The 19,349-nt window shown below is 46.2% G+C and overlaps 1 protein-coding gene across 1 annotated transcript in view; it reads left to right on the forward strand.

Moving 5' to 3' along the window:
- Nucleotides 1–9,840: 9,840 nt before the first annotated feature.
- LOC136778911 (discoidin domain-containing receptor 2-like) overlaps nt 9,841–19,349 on the forward strand; it is a 48,920-nt gene continuing 39,411 nt past the window's right edge. Inside the window, exon 1 of the mRNA XM_066736086.1 lies at nt 9,841–10,379. The gene's annotated coding sequence lies outside the window, so the exon portion shown is untranslated. The remainder of the gene's footprint in view (nt 10,380–19,349) is intronic.

A 19,349-nucleotide genomic window follows, 5' to 3' on the forward strand; every position in this document is an offset into this window, starting at 1 on the left:
ATACGTGCAGCAGGTAGCCGCGCGTGTATAGGTAGCCGGTAATATAAACTTTCCATTTAATATCTTTACGAGAACTGGAGAAAATGATGAGGTTTCCTGTTTTTTAATAATATACCCGCGCGCACCTGAGCCTCGTAACTCTTTCCACGGCGCCCGCGCAATGCTGTGGCAGCCCTCTCTTCTTCTTGGAAACGCGACTTACTTTGCTTCGGTTCTCCACTCCCTCCCCCCTCCCCCCTATCTCTCTTTCCCACTCACCCCCTTCGGTCCTCTCCAAGCCGAACTTTCCGTCGCTTTCTCCTGTCGGCGCTTTTCGCTTCTTTTTCCACCCTCCCCTTAGTCCCTTTCGCAGTCCCCTGTGCTCTTCCCCCTTCCACGCAGCTCTTTTTTTTTATTCTCTCCGCTACTTTTCATCGATCCACTCCCCCATCCCGTTTAACTTCTATCCAACTGCACGCAGCGGATTCCCTTTAGATCATAAACGTGCCTGCCTCTCTTTTACGCATTTCCAACCCGTTCAATTGATTCTTTTCAATTTTATCTCCCACTCCCTCTTCCCCTCTAGTTATATTCACCATTTTTTTCTCTCTTATCAATGGCCTGTATAAGTGGGTCGTACGCGGCTCGTTTCGATTAACTCCGATTGCTTCCGTATCTCTTCTCTCCTTTAAACCGAACTTTTCTTCTTAGTTTGACATGACATTTTCAGTCTCGTTCCTGTATAATATTAGAAAGAGCGGGAGGAGAGGGAAGGGCTGACGGATGTCGAGTTTATCATACTCGCATATGGTTCGACTTTGTCGCCGCACAGTATAGCTGGCAGCGATACGTGTTTCGCGACCGGAAGAAAAATAGCGTAAAGCGACCCTCTGTCGGGTCTCGCGTTCTCCCGCAGATATCTGTTTTCACGAGAGAGAGAGAGAGAGAGAGAGAAAGCGACAGTTAAATCGCTGATTGAAACGCAAAATTTCTCCGCGCGCTCGGCACTTAATCCGGAGCGAGAACTTGGCGAACACCGTGGAATAATAATGAAACGAAACGAACAAAAGAAGGTATAGCGTTAAATACAAATAAAGCCATTGTTATGCTTTTCGCTATTTCGCCAAAGCTTTATCGTTATACTCGCGCCTTCCATGGCTAACCGTAATAAAGCCAAAGTTTTATTCTCGGATTATGTACGAGTAATAGGTTCCCATCGTTATGCCACGCTCCCATTTCTCTCTCGGCGCGCCCTGCTCCCTCTGCCCATTTAGATATTTGTCCAGTAAAATAATGAGCGAATGTAAAATTCGTAAATTGAAGAAATAAGCCGCGACGAAACATCCGAAATGACGATGATTCTCGGATCGTGAACCGTCCCGAAGTGATTTAATAACCGGCAGATGCTGCGAGTTTTTTGCTGATATTTGTCATGGACCGGATGCGATTTATTAACGCGAAACTACAAAGTTGATGCATCATCGACTCTCTCTCTCTCTCTCTCTCTCTCTCCCCCCCCCCCCTCTCGAGCGGATGCTTCTTGTTTCGAGGAGTAATCAGCAGGAACGAGAATAAGGAGCTTGAGTGGACGGATCTAAAGTTCCTAGTCACGCTTAATCCGAGGAAAAACACTTATCATGGCGTTTAATGGGCAAGGACCACCGGGGCTGACTGCCAAAATGAAAGCGCTGGAAACATTGTAATTTTCACGCCCAATATTCATCTCCTTGTGCATCTTGCCTCGGGATTTCTAATTGTTTTCCACCACCACCAAGAAATAGTAGCAGAGTGTTGGGCTCGATGAGAGAGAAGAAAGGAGAGAGAGGTCTCGGAGGGAGTTAGGGGTGCAGGGGGCCTCCAGTTCTAGCACAAAGCCATTGTGACCAGGCGGCATAATGGCGGCGCTATTATAAATGAAACGTCTGCGACTAATTTGGGGAATGCCGTATAGTGGCAGCACTATTGCAGAACCGCCTCATTCGTAACGCGCGGCGCGGGGCCCCCCTTTCAAACTGGCACACGGCACACGACGAGCTCCCGCTTATTTACAGGAAGCCCGTGCGCGCACAGCCTGACCGTGATTTTACAGCTGGAGCCTGGAATTCGTAAGTTGCGTCACATAAATTCGCCCAAGATAAATGGTGCAACAAATTAGACAGATAGGGCACAATAGCCGGGACTGGCCTTGGCTAAATGATTTCGCGGACAAAGGCGGGATATACCGGCGAAATATGCTACTTAAGAATGCTTTCATGGTCGGGGGGGGGGGGGGGGAGCCAGCATGTACGTGGGAGTGCTGCCGGAAATAAATAGCTCGCTGAAATTAGACAAGAGTCGAATGCACTCAAGGTTTAGGCGTGTTGGAGGAAAGTGGTCCGCCGGACAAAGTGGACCAACAAAAAATCTCATTCAGACTTTTTAAGGGGTCACCCGCAGCGAAATGGGCTGCAGCTTTCGTTCCTCCGGGGAATTCTCCGAGACTCGCGTAATATTTGCTGATTATTCGCGTTGAATCGTAGAGATTAGGAAAAACTTTTCTGCAGCATTGACTTAATTTAACGCGGCTTGCTGACAAGGCGCGCGCGCTCGTGGCCTACGGAGCTACCCTTGGTGGATACACAAATTGTCGAGATCGCAGTTAAAGTAATAATGGAAACTTGAGAAAATCCTCGTGCAGTTCTCGAGGGTCATTATTGGATTCACAGCTTGAAGGAAGAATTCGAAAGGTTCAGTCACATAAATTTGCTGAACGGTACAAGGAGCTACAAGTCCGAGAGGCAGCCGCTGGTTTATGTTGGACGTCCATCGACCAGACCCTTGACTAGATGAGCTTAAAGAAAATTCTTCCTACCCTGCTCGCTCTTCCTCGGGCTCGGGATCGAGAAAGAGATCAGCCGGAAGAATCTTTCGTCGAGAGGAGAGTCTAACGTTATCGGAACGATAGAGATTCAGCAGGAATTGTAACAAATTGGAAATCTATTGACGGGCTCACGTGAGAAGTTGCAGGAGGGTCTCTGGATCGGCTTAAACTGAAAGTCCGCATAATTTGGGGGGAAATGGATCGTAGCTGAGAGGAGATCGGAGGAAAGTTTAGCTTGGCACAGACGCGAGGGTGAATAAGAGACTGTTTGGCGTTTAATGCGCAAGCATCTCTCATCACTATGATGGGGCTATACATATATTACATATGTGTGTATATCTTCGAATTCTGAGACAAAAAGGAGAGAGAGAGAGAGAGAGACAGTGAATGAACGGAAAAGCTGCTGGTGTGCTGGGTAGATCATTCAGCGAACATTTTCATGGGTCAACGGTGGTTTCACAGTACGGCACCGGAAGACCTTTCGGACCGATGAGCTATACGCGCCTTCCTGTCAACGACTAACGAGAACCCGCCCCTATATAACATGCCGCTTTTCACCAACGGACACCCCACCGAGCCTTAGCCAAACACTGTCCGACACTTCTGCCTGCTTCTGTCTGCTATTGCTGCTTTTTCGGACTCTAGACTGGACAGAAACGGGAAGAACCAGGCTAGATTTACTGCCTACGGACGGTTAAAACATTCCCTTTCTCTCGGCCGGCGCCGCCTACTTACTCTTTTTTCTTGCTTCTCGCGCGCACGCTTTTTCGTCTTCTCTCTTTCTCTCCCTTTCTCTCCGTCTCGTTATGAGCCCTGATACCAGGGCTCTTACTTCTCGACATCCGTTCGAGAGATTTGCAACATGCGCGAGAAGGCAAGGAAAAAAGGACAAAAAATAACAAGGAGAACAACTAAAGTCAGCCGCCCCTGGAAGTCATAAAAACACAAGGTGTCGCCTTTATTTTCTAATGCCTCGACAAACATTTATAACATGTTCAAAAAGTGCACCAAGATTAGTCGTAAAAATATCCTGGGCGTACCATCTCCCACGCTCGATGTCTTAGCCTAATGCTTTAAAGCTGTATGAGGATGGAAAGAGAGAGAGAGAGAAAGAGAGGAGAGCAAGAAGAAGACTGTTTATTATTCTTATATCTATCGATTGATTATATAATATCAATTAGAACTGAAAAGCGTCATTATAATGTCAAAGACAAGCCAAAACACTGTGTATTGCGGCAAAGGTGACCTTTTAGTCTGCAGGAAAATTTCAAGCAAAGTTTCGAGGTAGACAGGAAATTTGGTGCAGATGAGTCCTGGAGGAAAATTGATGAGAAAAATAAGATTGTAGGAAGATGCCGAAAAGCAGCTGGCGAAGCTGTCCAATCGCGATGGTCGAGACAATAAAGCTAGAAACAATAAGGACTACATTCTTTCGGAAGGTTCACAGGCTATTACCTAGCGGGAGTGTCTATGACAGATACGTTCTGAGCCGAGATGAAAAATCATCTCTGCCAAGGTACTGACGCCGATAATTAACTACCAACGCATTTTCCCAGTCGCGCCTGCTCCGGGCAGCAGAGCAAAGTGTTTTCATGCTATTTCTCTTCTGCGAATTGTTAGAATAATTACCCCATTATGCAATTATTCCACTTTGTTGTCAATATTTTTCAGTGCCAGCAAAGAGCAGCCCTTTCCGAAACACATCCGGATCTCCATCATTTTAACGAGCCTCCTATATATAGCGATTAAGTAAAATTTTTCTCAAGTAAACTTTCAACGAGAAACTTACCGAACGACGCGATAAATTCCTCCGCTGCAGCATTCCTTGTATCGAGACTATAACCTACTCCCTCTTTCTAAGGCAATTATAGTATATATATATATATATACGAGAGTGAAAGGGCATCAGCAATCACACAGCACTCGATCCCTTATTCGCACGTGGAAAAATAATAGTTTGAAAATTCACGCGAATGTTTATTCATTAGCAGGTCTCGACTCTGTCGCGGGGTGAATCCTTAAAGCGTGTTTGCGCGAAATTCTCCCCTCGCATGTATAACAAAGTTTAATATTGTTCGATGAGCGTAGTGGTGCTGGTTGGGAGTAGGGTGATGAGGGAGACGGACGAATCCGCGGAATACAATATGCATGACTGGTAAATCCGTATCGCGAGCGATTCAAGGAACGTCATAAAAGAATAGCGCCGCGCGACACGGGGGGAGATGAAAGACATTGCGAGCGCAGAGCGGGGGAGATTCAGGGATACCAGACGCTCTCCTAGTGTTTTCCCTCTCTCTCTCTCTCTCCTCTATTTTTTTTTTACAGTTGAATCCGAAGCACCCCGTGTATCCAACGCTCGTAAATAATACCACTCTCTGTATATTTGAATGCCCCTGACGAATCCCGCATGCCACTTGGGAAAGTTTGTGCGCGCGTTATTTGCTTATACACGGGTAGGATCCGTGTGTCCCGTGCATGCGTCGAATTAGTGGATCGTCCGGATTCTTAAATCCTTTTCCTATATATATGTATACGCATATATACGTTTATACCGAAGAGAGCATAAAACTTAACGTTATCGTCTAAATTCGCGGTCTCTTCTTGGAAACCAAACCGAGCGAATTTACGATAATGGATCTCGAGAGATATAACAAGCATTCTTATTATAATCCGGCGATTCCGGTGGAATTCTCCCGCTGAAAACCGTTAATGATCGCCGGAACAAACAGGCGAGGATCGTCGATTAGTTTTACGTTTCGCGCGAGCGTGTCTGGCAGAATTGCTTATGGAAAAAGCGAGGTAAACAGAGTGGTTTAACAGGCGTGGAGCCGCTGGAAAATGTAGAAGCGGGAGTACTGTACCACGATGGGTTGGAGTCGTTGCAGCTAAACGTTATTGGTGCTCCAGTGTCGTTTCAAAGTATTATAACACGTAGAATCCACAGGCGCGCTGCAGTAGCAATGCCAAGCGACCATTATTGGTGCCGAAGCATCCGGCGGTCTATATAGCTATAGCATGCACAGACACATCAGCTGTACAGCGTAAGCCTCCTCTATAATAAATGATACGTGTGGCTGAAATTAAAAGTGGGACAAGCTCGCATGTGTCATGCAGCTCGGCTTTACATAAATCTATTTGGAATTCGGTGCCTTCGATCCGGGCCAATAACTGCTTTGTCCTGCAGCATATTTACGAATCTCTTATAATGGCCCTGACTTCGTTCCGTGTTGTAAGCGCGAGGGGGTCCTTGCACCGGGGGTCCGCTTCCAGCGACTCGGGCCAAGTCCCTGAAAAGAGGGACAGGGGAGGGGGATCCTGCGAGACGAATCGGGTCCAGACAATATACGCTGCAGCACTTTCGACATGAGCATTCGATTCTGAAAGCTGTGCGGTCGGCCGTACGCACGTGCGCGTCTGCTAATCCATTATCCGAATTGGCTTATTGAAATTTGGCGCGGCTGACGGGAAACGGATGGGGACTCGTTCGTTCGGTCCGCACTTACACGCTCCGGAGAGATACGCCTCGCCTACCATGGCTTCAAGTGTGTAAACGATGTAATTATTTTCGCACCCTGAGAGCTTCAATATTGACCCGAAGACATTACCCGGCTTTAGGGCGGAATGCCAAATTACCGTTCCGCAGATAAGAGATCCCAGATAAAAGACGCTCACCGTCCAATGATGTACCGAAATTTATCAAGCGTCGTCGCTACCCCACAAAATTAATCCTCCGACAGATTAAAATTGATGGAATTCGTATACGGTGAAATTAATTTACATCGATTGTTTCAATCATTTTCACGGAGAGATTATGCTATCTATATGTATACCTATATCTATTATATCGTACCGAATGTCCGCGTCTCGATGTGAAATTACTAAAGTTGAGTAATCAATCGATTGACAAAGTGGCGCGGGATGCCGAATGGGGATCGAGTTAGGATCGCTGGTGATTTTTATTTCTCGTTCATCGTTTCTGAGCGGTTGGCTTGGGCTTTTGTCGGGGTCTTCGATGCGGTCTTTGTAGTTTTCGTCGCAGTTGCACCGGAAAGGCAGTTAATCGCCGAGCGATTTATCTTTTTTGGAAGCTTTTCTATACGTCATAGAGTGGGAACGGTGGCTTTGGATGGCATCCAAGAGGAACAGAAAGCGGGAGATGGATCAAAGGAATCTCAAAGAGGCGATGACGGTGTCTTTTCTCGTTGGACGTTTGCTGATGGAAGCGCTAATTAACGCATATACGCATCCATGCGACTCTTTGAGGAACGGATGATACTGTGCGCTATCCTCTTCCCTCTTTCCTTCCTTCCTTGCTTCCTCCATTCCCTCCATTCCCTCCTTTACTCCTTCCTTCCAGTAGTAATGCATTCAGATCGGGCAAATCCACTTTGCCAGTCTCTACCGTAACACTCCCCTTTACCCTCTCGGAGAATATCAGAGCCGAGCCCTTTTTGCAATACACCAAAGACTTATTGCCAACTTAATTACTACCTGCTTCTTTTACTCCTTTCCTATTATATAGTACAACCTTCTATACTATGTATATATATATATATATATATATATTGAAATACATTTAATATTTCCATGCGATTAACTTTACTGTTTTTTACTTTCAACCTTGTATAATATTATATCCCACGAAAAACAGACTTCGCCTGTAAAAAAAGGCGGCAAGTACATAAACCATTTAGCATAAATAATATAGTAAAATTATTACTTTCAACCTTGTGTAATATTATATACTATATATAGCGAATGACCTTCCCTATCGTCATGATTAATGCCAGCGTCATTTTGGTCGATTATTGGAGAATTGCATGGAGTTTTACACCACCGTGGAGAAATATGGTTGAAAAGGGGATGTCGAGAGGGTAAATGGCATCCAGTTAGTGAGTTCCCAGGATCGAACGAAACAAAGGTCGAATGTGACAAGACGCAATACCTTACAGTTTCCACGGGCCACCCTTGCGCCAAGATGATCATAAATCTCGATGACTAATGATGCATAAAAATTTATTAGCCGGGAGATACATTTCTTAAGCTTACAAACATAATAAATCGCATTCGCGTCTATTATTTACCCTTTATTACGAATTTATACCGTAGCGTAACGAAAGTGAATAATTTGACGGGGAACGACGGCTCTCGTCAAATTTCCTACGACGAGCCCAATTAGGAATTTCCATTTAATTGGAATTCGTTTGTTAATTAACTCACCTCTACACTCGAGCGAAACTTCTATTCCACGCTATTTTATTCTCAATTTTTTGTGATGCGAAATTTAAAAAAATCCTATATATAGACTCTAATTAATGTTTTGCCCAAAACTCTCAAAAGTTCGTTTCACCATTTTCAAACAAACTATATACTGTTGTAATATTTCTGTAGCTCACACCATCAAGTAACTTCTCGCATGCATCTTCTCAAATTATTCTTATTAGGGGCTAAAGGTAGAAATTGTTTTGTAGGTATTATAGTCTTTCATACCTGGAACACATGCATGCTTGTTAAAGCCAGGAAAAAGTCTGCGTCCTTTATACCCATTACATTAACCAGCTAGTTTTTCACATATGAGAGTTTGAAGTTGCTAAAGCAAGGGTAGAAAAGCTGTTAAAAAGTTGGGAGTTATAGATGAAGGGTTAGAGTAGGTGTACGCCTACATGAGTGGAAGAGTGGAAAATACTTGGGTGTATAACGTAAAAAGAGAAAGCGCGTAATGGCTGAATTTCTCGATGAAAGATTCATCGTGTTTGGTGGAGAAAACAACCCACCTGACTAAAGCCAAGGGCGTTCAAATACACGCGAGCTATTCGGGAACAAGAAATATTTAAGAAAATCGGTTGGTCCGTTCACCGTTAGATAAGGCAACAAAGAAAAACAGCCTCTTATCAAAATTCGTACCCTGCACGCTTTCTCTTATCATCACTATCTCTTGTTGGCCTAGAAAAAAAAAACACACGAGCAGAATAGATATTTTTTCCAGCATGCTCCAATTAGATTGAAAATATTTGGTAAAAATTGTCGGATAGTACAGGATAGTGGAAAAACGGATCGAAGCTTCCGATGAAAGATTCATCGTGTTTGTCGATGGAGAAAACCACCTGACTTCCGGGACAGAGGCGTCAAAGTACAGACACGTTCGAGCAAATGGTCTCGTATAGCGCGCTGTATATATACGTAAGTCCAGCTTAATTAAGCCGGGCCTTAGGTTAGTGTGCGTGCGTGTGTGCGTGTATGCGTGCGGCCTTTCTCTCTCTCTCTCTCTCTCGCGCTCTCTTTCTCTCTTTCTCCGCCATGGGGTGGAAAAAAGATCAATAAAATCCCTAGTCTACGGGCGACCGCATTCATCGACCACTCCATTTCTACAACATATTTTGCAACTCCACCCTCGAGCGAGGAGCCGTTTTGGTGTGGCTCTCTATATGTTTTGTTCTGCTTCACCCTCTCCCCACGCGCTCCCCACGTGCTTCAGGCCACTACATCTGGATGACGACTGGGCTGGCAGGGCATGCAGGGGAGGATGGATGGAATGGAACGCCGAGCGAAGCAACCAGAGCGGGAGAATCTGAGGAGAGAGTGAAGTGAATGAGTTTGCGAGAACGCCAATAGGTGGCCGGGAGCTCGAGAAGAAGGGAATGCAACAACCTTTGGGAATGGTAGGGAACCATAGGGATGTTGGGGAGACGAAGGGAAGTGGGGGGGGGGGGGGGGAGATGAGAGAGCAGCCGGCGGTAGAGAGGAGACTCGGCCCGGAGGGAGTGAAAAGGGCATGCGAGGAGAGTGAGAGAGGGAGAAAGGTGGAGGGGGGAGGGTAGTTGGAGGGAGACAGAGCGCAGGATCTCGTGTATGCCTTTCCCCCTCCTCGGTCCCCTCGCTTCACCACCACCACCACCAGGCAGCGTACACCACGGAACGGCTCCCCTGACGGTGCTGCTGCCTGCCTGCCCGCGCGCGACTCTGTGTTCCTGGTGCGGCCAACTGGCGGGTTCTCGTCGACTTCGGAGTTCGGACTGTCAGTTAGTGCCGTGGCGCCGTGACGGTACGGTCTCCTTACGCCACTCGTTTCCACACCTCTCCGACAACTTGTACGCGCGCGCGCGCGTGCGAGTTCCCGCGACTCGTGTGCCTCATGGGGACCAAGTATACCGTTCTCACACAGTGACAACCTTCGTGCATGCCAGTGCGATTCATTAATCGTCCCTTTTTTATGTCAACGACCTTCCTTCCCCGCGTCAGCAACAACTTTTTTTGCGCCGAAAACCACCTGGAGGCGCTTCAGCTCCGTGGGACGGATATCTGGTCCAATAAAGGGCCCTCTAATCACTATCAAGCAGTTATCCAATAGCGTGAAACATTACTGCGCCGGAAACCAGCCGGTACCAGGTGCCAGTTCGTGAAAGTGTGATCCTCCCTCAATTCCCGCTGGGATATTCGAGTACCTGGCCAGAGTGATCGATGATCCTTTCAGTGCGTGCTTTCTCTTGTGTGTGCGTGACTTCCTCTCGACGATATCGTGGATTCGCGTGACGACGATAAGGTGAGTAAAAATAAGCCCCTCCCCCCTCCCCTGACCCTTCTTCCATACACCTATACCTTCCACCTTTGCGCGCCCCTTGACTCGACTTACCTTGCTTACCCCCTGCAACATTCCCTCTTTATTCGCACGCGTGTTTCTCGATGCGTGTTTACCGGGAATAATCGGCCGCGAAATAAGGGGCCCTGAAGAGAGAAATGATAGTACAGAGTCGCGCGCGTGGGCTGATAATAAAGAAACACGGTAGCAGCGCGAGGGTAATAAAAAGTTGCGCGATGCAGCGATTAAGGGAAACGTTGCGTATAATGTATGCTCGAAAGTTTAATTTGGGGAAGAACGCGATTGATAAGCGAGAGTACGTCGTCGATTCGGGCGCGTTGAAAGAAGCCGTTGGGATAATCTCGCTGGAAAATGTAGGGAATATACCAAACGCGTGGAAAGTGGAGAATCTCGATTGTTACACTAGCGCACGTCAAGATTAATATAAAGACACGATTTATATTCCGCAAGGTCGTAAATCAGGTTTTATATTTGCCGTTCCGCGGGAATCACGGGGAGTTCCGTTCTCGTTCTTTCCGAATATGAAATCGGAATGGCAAGGCTCCGCTTTGTAAATCCCATCAGCGTCTTATAAAACGTGAAACAAGGAAACCGCGACGGGAGTGGGAAAATTGCGGGAGGCGAGAAGGAAAATTTCCAGAAAGTGAATATAAATGATGCATGACCGGGTGGATTGCAGGGGAGCCTACGTTGGAAGTAATGGTACAGTGTAGGACGAGAGGAGAGGGTTGTTGGCGGAGTCCGAATATAAGTTTCGTTTTGGCTGCCAGTGGTGGTGCTGCGTCGTTGCTTGGTGAGTCGTTTGGGGATAAATGAAATTTCATTGGTGGCAAATCGCGCGAGAGTGACGCAGCTAGAATCGGCCGGACGATTAGCAGGAGGAAAATTTCTCATATCTCGTTGATTAATTGCTCCACGCGTGCGAGAGGGAGAGGTTGGAGGGGGGGGGGGTGGATAAGGGAGAGAAGGCTTCTCCTCGTGGTTCCGAGGGGCAGAAGCTGAAGCAGCAGCAGCATCAACGGCAAAAAGGAATTATGTTTGTCGGAGAGGAATAACGTTTCGGTGAAATAACCACTATACTGATCCTTCCGCTGTGAAGGAACGTGAGCGATTTGCCAAGTATTAGAGGTTAAGGTGTCTAATAGAAAAGAAGCACCGGGAGGAGGAAAATGTTATCCATTAGCGCGCGGAGTCTTATTGGAGCCAGTATTAAATCCCTCTCATAGCACGTGCAATTCTCATAAAAGAAAGGGTCCAGAAAACGGGTTAGAATCGCTAATAAAAACGGGACGGAAAAGTCGTCCATTAGCGAGAGGGCGACGTCGACTAGAATGAGAGGGATGAGGCGACTTTTCAGAGACCAGCGTACGAAATCATTGGGAAGTAGAGGAGAAGAAAATTGTGGAAAAATTATCTATTGGTCTATCCGGCAAAATTCGTTCCTCTTGAATCGCTGAGAAAAACGATCCATTAGCGCTTTACAGAGTAGCTGTTCTCCGGCTGAAAATCGTTCTCGCTCTCCTCGTGGAAAGATATAGGCAAGATTTGCGAGAAAAAATGGCAACTGTTAGTACTGGGATTGATCCCTCGCGATCCTTTGCCGGGACGTGAGCGATTTATTGAGTTTGAGGGGGAGGCGGGGGGGGGGTAAGACGGCTAATAGAAAACTCGTATAGGGGCAGGAAGAGAGGTGTTATCCATTCGCACTTGGACTTATCGGAGGGGGGCTCTGGATTATGAAATCTTTCTCATAGTACTCATAGCTTCGCAACCACAACGGCACGCGAGCGAGTTTCCAATCAGGTCGACGGCACGCGCTTTGAATATTCGATCGCGCCTTGAATCGCAAAGCAATTGCTACGCCCCGACCGAAATAAGGATGTAAGGACTGTATCCCTGTGTTGCTGCTGCTGCTGCTACAGTAATGGCAGAGTAAAACAATGATCATGTCGTATTTCGTACCACCGCGGTAGCAATCCATCACCGATGCCTTCCGGATGAGAAAAGAAGCAAATCATCGCAACCCCTACATAGAACCTTACATACGCGATCAACGATCCGATTGCCTCTGCTTGGAAAATTTGCATCGTTGCTTGAAAATAAATCCTCTACCTATAAAGGAAGAAATAAAATTTACCATGTGATTCGAATGTGTATTATTATATTATAAGAAGCAAGTAAAAAGGATCAAGTTCGTGGAAGAGATGTCTATTCGCTGTGCTGCAATAATATAGTGACTGTGGAGAATCCTGGTGGAAAATGTTAAAAAGTTTCTGTTCGTGCGCCGCCATAGCTATTATACAGTGTTCCGGACAGTACTGGGAGCATCTTGGCCGAGGTTGGAGAAATGAGAGTGCGAATCACGAATCTCGTTACGCGTAAAACAGAAGGGTAATCGAGGATTGAACGAAATCGGTGAATTTAAGCACCGGGGACATTGACAGTGGTATAAAATGCGACACGGCGCGAACCGAATGGTCGTAAAGCTTTATTATGAGTTACGCGATCTAGCGAGAAATGGAACAAGAATCCTTTTTAGGCTGCTGCGCTTGCGAGAGACGGCCGGTTCGCTATAATACTTTGGCTCGCGCGCTTGCTTTTTCGAGAGCTTAAAGCGTGCCTCAGGAACCAGCAGCCTCTGAATACTGATGTTGTCGCACTATGAATATATTCATAAGACTAACAGTTTATTTCTGCAGTCGGAACAGATCGGTTCGCATTGATCTCCGTTGCTTCGCGGAAGAAAGTTTTAGTCAGTAATTTCCATCGATCAATATTCTCAGCGTTCTCACCGGTATAATCCTGCAAATGAAATATTCCCCGAGTCTCCCTACCCGTTCCTCATCGTCGATGACTCCTTGATTGCCATCTTAAAAAGAATTGGCTAATATATTCGCTAACTGGCTGCAGCGCGTCCTCCTTGGAATAAAAAGTATTTGTCGAAGCTTTATAACGTATAGCCGACATAAACGAATCGAGCGGAAGAATTAAAAGAAGCATTTGGCCAGTTTACGGCACAGTTATCACCGTACCGTTCAAAAATCATATTTTCACGATTCACCTCGGCCCGCACCCTCCACACCGAGCCCGGCTTCATTATGATTAAGAGATCTGTAAATTTTACGACGCTCGAGGAAACTGCCAGATTTTCACGAATTCTCCAAGTTATTTAACGAGTTTAAGCCCGCCTATAATTGTGCCCCTGTGTGTGCCTGCCTGCCTGCCTGCCTGCTACGTTACGCGACGACGCTCTAAAATCGCCAATGAGCATATTTTGCGAAATTATTCTCCGTTATAATCGGCCTGGCAACAGTTTCTCGCTGAACGAGCCCCCCAGCGATCCCAAAGAATTTTCGCTAAATCATTAATCCCATACAAGTTTGATAGCTCGCTAAATGAAAATCCAGCTGGCATGCCCATTGGATTTCCCGCTAACGGCACAGCTCGCGTACAAATAATTCCACAACCATAATTATTCATTTATATCATTTAAACGCTCGTTAATAAAGTGGCTTTCGCGTTTCGTAAATGATTCGTTCGACGTGGACTTAGATTAACTCCGCGATACATCCGCCTATCGTCCATTCGGAATATTAACTCTCCGCCAATTGCGCTCGATCGGAGAATTATGACGGCCAGATTTAACATTCCTGCTCCACTCTGCTTCGCCCTATGCCATGCCATGCCACGCCACGCCACGCTACGCCATGCAAAGCTACCCCCTCGCGCAATACGCGAGCGAGCACTGCACGGATGTTTGCATGCCCACACCCATATGCACATACTCGCAAATAAACACACAAACAGCATCTCTATATGGAAAAACGATTGCGGTTACGTTTCGTACATTTGAAACGATATCTTTTTGTCGTTGGACAACGAGGCCTTTAAACAGCTTTCCTGGCATTAACTAATTAAACTCCATTGCCAGGATTTATCGATAATAATAAAATTCCTCTTAGTCTTGTTTATACAGTAATATATTTTATCGGTCCCTCTATAGGACGCGCGTTCAAATGGCTTTCTTCGTGTTTTTCCACCACTCCTCGCTATATATCCGAAGAACCTTCTATATATATATATAATAGAAGAATCGTATTATAAGACTTGTATCTTCCTGACGAAGCGCTCATCCGTCAATGATCGATGCCTGACCCTCTCGCGTCACTTCTATTCCACCGGACGGACGTAAATCGATGATCTCTTCACGCTCGGCTTTCCCCCGTCGATCCGCTTTCACGCTCGTGAAGCTCCACGCGTGATTACACGCGCGCTCGGAGAAAAAGCACGTGGCGACCATCCGTAGTGACAGCCGTCGGTGGCCATCGGGCACAAAGCCGGAGAATTCGGATATAGCAACTTTCGGAAGGATTTATCTTTATCCAGAGAGAGAGAGAGAGAGAGAGAAACTTGCCGAAGGTGTGTAAGGGGGGAGGGGGTAAACGAGAGAGGAAACAATTGAGCGAAAACTCCTTGGCTAAACTACTATATCGCGGAATGAAAGCTAGTTTGCGGGGAGTAGAGATAATAGCTCTCTAATTACTCCCAGAGCCATGCCTGGTCGAGGCATAAACGGTTTTGCAAAAGAACCAGTTGAGCAACTCCCGCGACCCGGTACCATAAAAACACAAATAAAATCACTTCATCCAAAGCCCTGCCCCTACCCCCTCCATCTGTCCTTCCACCTTCCAACACGAATCTCTTTTCACGTTCCACTGCATTCATTACGAGAATTAATTCATCCGTAAGGTCATTACTGCGGGTCCTTCTCTTAATATTTTCTCGTATATATATATATATATATCTGTTAATAAAAATAATAATAAAACAATCCAAGGTGCATTGTCTGGCCCAACGAGGGATTCTAGTTTTAACACTATTCTCGAACGACACCCTGTATAAACCGATTAGATAGGAAAAAAGGAGTTATTCACGTACGGTCAGCTAGGAATGATTATGAAAATATTCAAGGGGAACAAGGTTTCAGCACAGAAGGAGCTTTCTATGCGCGGTCAGGCGGCCTGCACGCGACCTTTCGATCCGGAGTGCCGGCTGGAGTCTTCCTGACGCCCACCAGAAACCCTTCCACATAACTTGGCAAGCACAATAAGACAAAAATGACTCCGGGAGTGGGTTTCTCCTCCGGTCTCACTCTCTGCCAACGAAAGAACGAGAAAAAGTATCTGTGCGCGCGCGCGCGCGTGTGTGTGTGTATGTGTGTGTGTTTGCGAGAAAGAGAGAGATAGCAGCAATGCGAGCACCGATTAGCAAAGGCACGGACTGGCTTACAGGTGCTCGCGCTAGAACGCAGTTTCTTCTCCGTCCAATGCGAGAAACAAAAAGTTTGTCGACCTTGAAAATATTATTCCTCTCTCGCATCTGCCTCCTCGCTTATGTTTACAAATGACCCAGGCAAATTAATACGTCGAATTTGGAAAAATTCCAGGTATGTTTAGGCCTATCAATAAATTTGACGAAGACAGGGATGTTGAGCGTAGCGTAATAACGTTGTTGACCGATGAAAAAGCTCTTGGCGCTGACCTTGACAGGCCAGTGCTGGATGGAGAAAAATTTGGTTGTTTTTCGCAGGGTATAAAGTTCCTGCCATACTATCTACCTGCTGCTGACCCAAGGTTGCAGGGAGCAAAAAGACGAGAGGGAGAAAAGGTAAAACGCTCCCGTCGAAGAGATATATCGGGAACGTCAAGTTGAAACAAAAGGACAATTTGATATTTAGCAAGGCTCGGATTTCTGGCCCAAGCTTATACTGTGGAAAGAGAGAGGGGGGGGGGGGGGTAGACAAACTTTCGGCAAAGGATAGATCATGTATTCTAAGTGATACATCTGACACAGCAGGCTATGTCGAAATATCTCCCCCACCTCCCCTCCCCATAAGTTTTTCCATAATTCATTTTAAATACTCGCTATGCTAATAACACAGACTCGGCGCACAGGGAATTCACTATTCCTCGATGTTTCTTTACTCCTTTCTTTCATCTACCTTGTCCTCCCATTCCGTCTCGTACACTCTCCCCATCCTCCTTCCTCTTCCGTCCTTCCTACTCGTCCGTCTGTCCAACCGACCGTCATTTCTCCACCTCCCCCCTCCTCCCCCTCCCCAATTCCCATACCCCACTGAGCCTTGATATATCTCGAAAAAAACCTGCATATTAATTACACAGTAAATCTATTTTATTAAAGGACCGTTGATGTATCAACGATTCGTTAATATTCCTAATGTCTACGTGGGACTTAATTCTCTTGGTTTATCGCTCATAATTAAGTGATTATTAAAGCCGTCCGTGCAGCTCATAAATTTCTAGTTAAAACGTAATTAAAAATACGAAGAAAAATAAGGCCGCGAGTCAACGGGAAGCACGCGGTGATGCGAGTGAGTAATGCCCGAACGGTAGGAGTCCGTCGTGTAATGGATAAACGTGATCACGAGGAAAGGAAATAAGTGATAAAGAAAGTGTGCAGCGTGGAACGAGATAGTCCACTGGTTGGGTGTATATAAAACAGAAGAGGCGATTGTTATTCGCTTAGGGCCTCTAATGACTTTTCGAGTGAAGTATAGGCGGGGTGAAGAAGGGAGTCTCTCGAGGGGGGAGGTTGAGCAGGAAAAGAGCTCGAGAGGGCAAAAGAAAGCGCGTTGCGACGTGTTGTTGCTCGCACCACTACGAGAGACGGAATAATTCGGTGAGTGCGTACGAAGAGGAGGAGGAGCGAACAAAGAGAGCACGCGCACGCGGATGTATATGATAGCGTGTAACGAAACGAGTACCCACCACGTCCCAGTGCTTCAAATGAAATTGGTAGCCGCTACTTGAACGCAACAACTTGCCGCGCGCCTCCTTCCGTATTCCATTTGATTCCCCATTCTCTTTCTTTCCGCGCTCTCCTAGCCATTGTCTACGTTTCCCATGCAACAGCCTGAACACTCCGTTATATCTGCTATTTTTTCCCCATTCTTTCCGTCGCCTTCTAATTATTGCGGACAGACGGAACGGTGAGCACCGCGACGTAGCCGAGCACCACAGCAACGACTCTTGGTCTTTCCACGCTGTAGCGATTTTAACTCAACGCGATATACCATTTCTATATCTATATCTCGCTACGTTCGTACATTATCTCGCTCCTTGCTTATATACCGATAGACAGCTGCACGTGTGTCCGGCAATTCAATAATGCCTGCTTATCGATTTACTTGAATTACCATGGTAACCGGGCCGCTGTTCGCTGAAAAAACAAGTCTACGTGTAAACGTATAGATATATAGGTATGTAGTGTGCATATAGGAATGGCGATTAGCGGCGCGACCATCGAAAGGCGTCTAGACGTCGGAACGCAGTTCCACCACGTGTAAAGACTCAATCTATATACGTTGACCGCGTCACTCGCTTATTAGCGAGGATCGAAGAGTCTCTCCTATAGCAATCACTTTTCTTATTACCCAGCAGCAGCTTTACAGGAGGAGAATTAGCCCTTGTCAGTTTTAAAGGCACGCGCATCCCCGGTACGATTATCGAAGCGGAGATGAGCTTTTATTAATCTTATTATACGACCTGAGCGCATCAGCTAGAAGGTCAATCAACAGTAATTGCTCTTCCGGTTCGGGAAGCTCCAAGCCACCACGAGAACTCTCACCCCCTCCGGGGGTTTATGCCGGGATTTCTCTTGCCGAATCTTATAGAGATAAAAATATATTTGCGCCATTCCCCTCCGCGACGTATTCCTGCGCGTCTCGCTCGGTCCCCGCGGCTAAATAGTTTCAACGTGGGAGAGAAAGTGTCGTAAATCAATTTTGGATATTAGTTTATACATATATATATATATATATATATATATATATATATCCTGTTTATGTACGGTTTTTCGTTTGTGTACAACCGATGGCGGCTTCCTACAACTATATCTTGTTAAAACACGGTGACGGTGAGGAAAAAGTCACGTGTTGAGTTGGAGGCAGAAATGTGTTTCCTTGTGTTGGAAGAAGTGTCGTAAATCAGCTTCTGGTATTCGCCAACGGTTACTATACTTTGAGAGGATAGGAGATATATATGTATATATAGAGAGAGATAGAGATAGGGATCAGGTAGGTTGGGTTACACGAGGAGTCGAAGGCGACAAAGCGTTAAGCCCTCAAAGGTCGGGTGACCCTATTCAAATAATAAGTCCGAATAGATGTTACCGACCGATGCAATTGGTCGAGATAATCCCCGTGGCGCGATATCCTCATCCACAGAGAGTAGCGACGAGAGAGGACGAGTGGAAGACTGAAAAGTGAAAAGTAAAGGCTTTTTCCCACTGCAACTTTAATCGCTTTAACTGTTTTTGCGCGTCAGTCTCTGAAACGTCGAGAAACAAGGATAAGGTACCGGTTGCTGCACTGCACATACAGCTATAGAGCTACACCGTGGAAAGAACCATTTTTCCCGTGGATCATGCCTGACAATAAAGTTTTTCGTACCTAAGTTTAATCCTTTTACGGGATCGCGTTCTCCTCAAACTTCACACACGTTGCTCCTATCTCTTTCCTTCCGTCCAGCAACATATCTCGTTCTTCGCATCCTTGCGCTTAATACAAACGTGAATTCTTCGAGAATTCTCCTGGAATTATCCTCGCGTCTAATTCAACAATCCTTCGTCGTTTTATTAGCACGGGAAATAGTTATTTCCAATCTATATTGCGACAGAAAGAATTTTAATTCTTCCGGCTCGAGCCTTATTTTCTTCCCCGTATAAAAAGAAAGGGAGAAAGAATTTTCGCCTCGTGCAAAATCCATTTGGCCGGCAAGAGTTGGCAAGAGCACGCAGTTCCTCTGTTAATCGTAAATGAGCTGCCAAGGGCAGCTTCAAATTGGACCACACAGGTGTGGTTTTACGACACGGATTTCTATGTAAACAGGCTTC

Source organism: Prorops nasuta, unplaced genomic scaffold (assembly GCF_024137725.1).
Source record: "Prorops nasuta isolate Cenicafe-Biocafe unplaced genomic scaffold, Cenicafe_Pnas_1.2 PNAS00015, whole genome shotgun sequence".
NCBI lineage: Eukaryota > Metazoa > Arthropoda > Insecta > Hymenoptera > Bethylidae > Prorops > Prorops nasuta.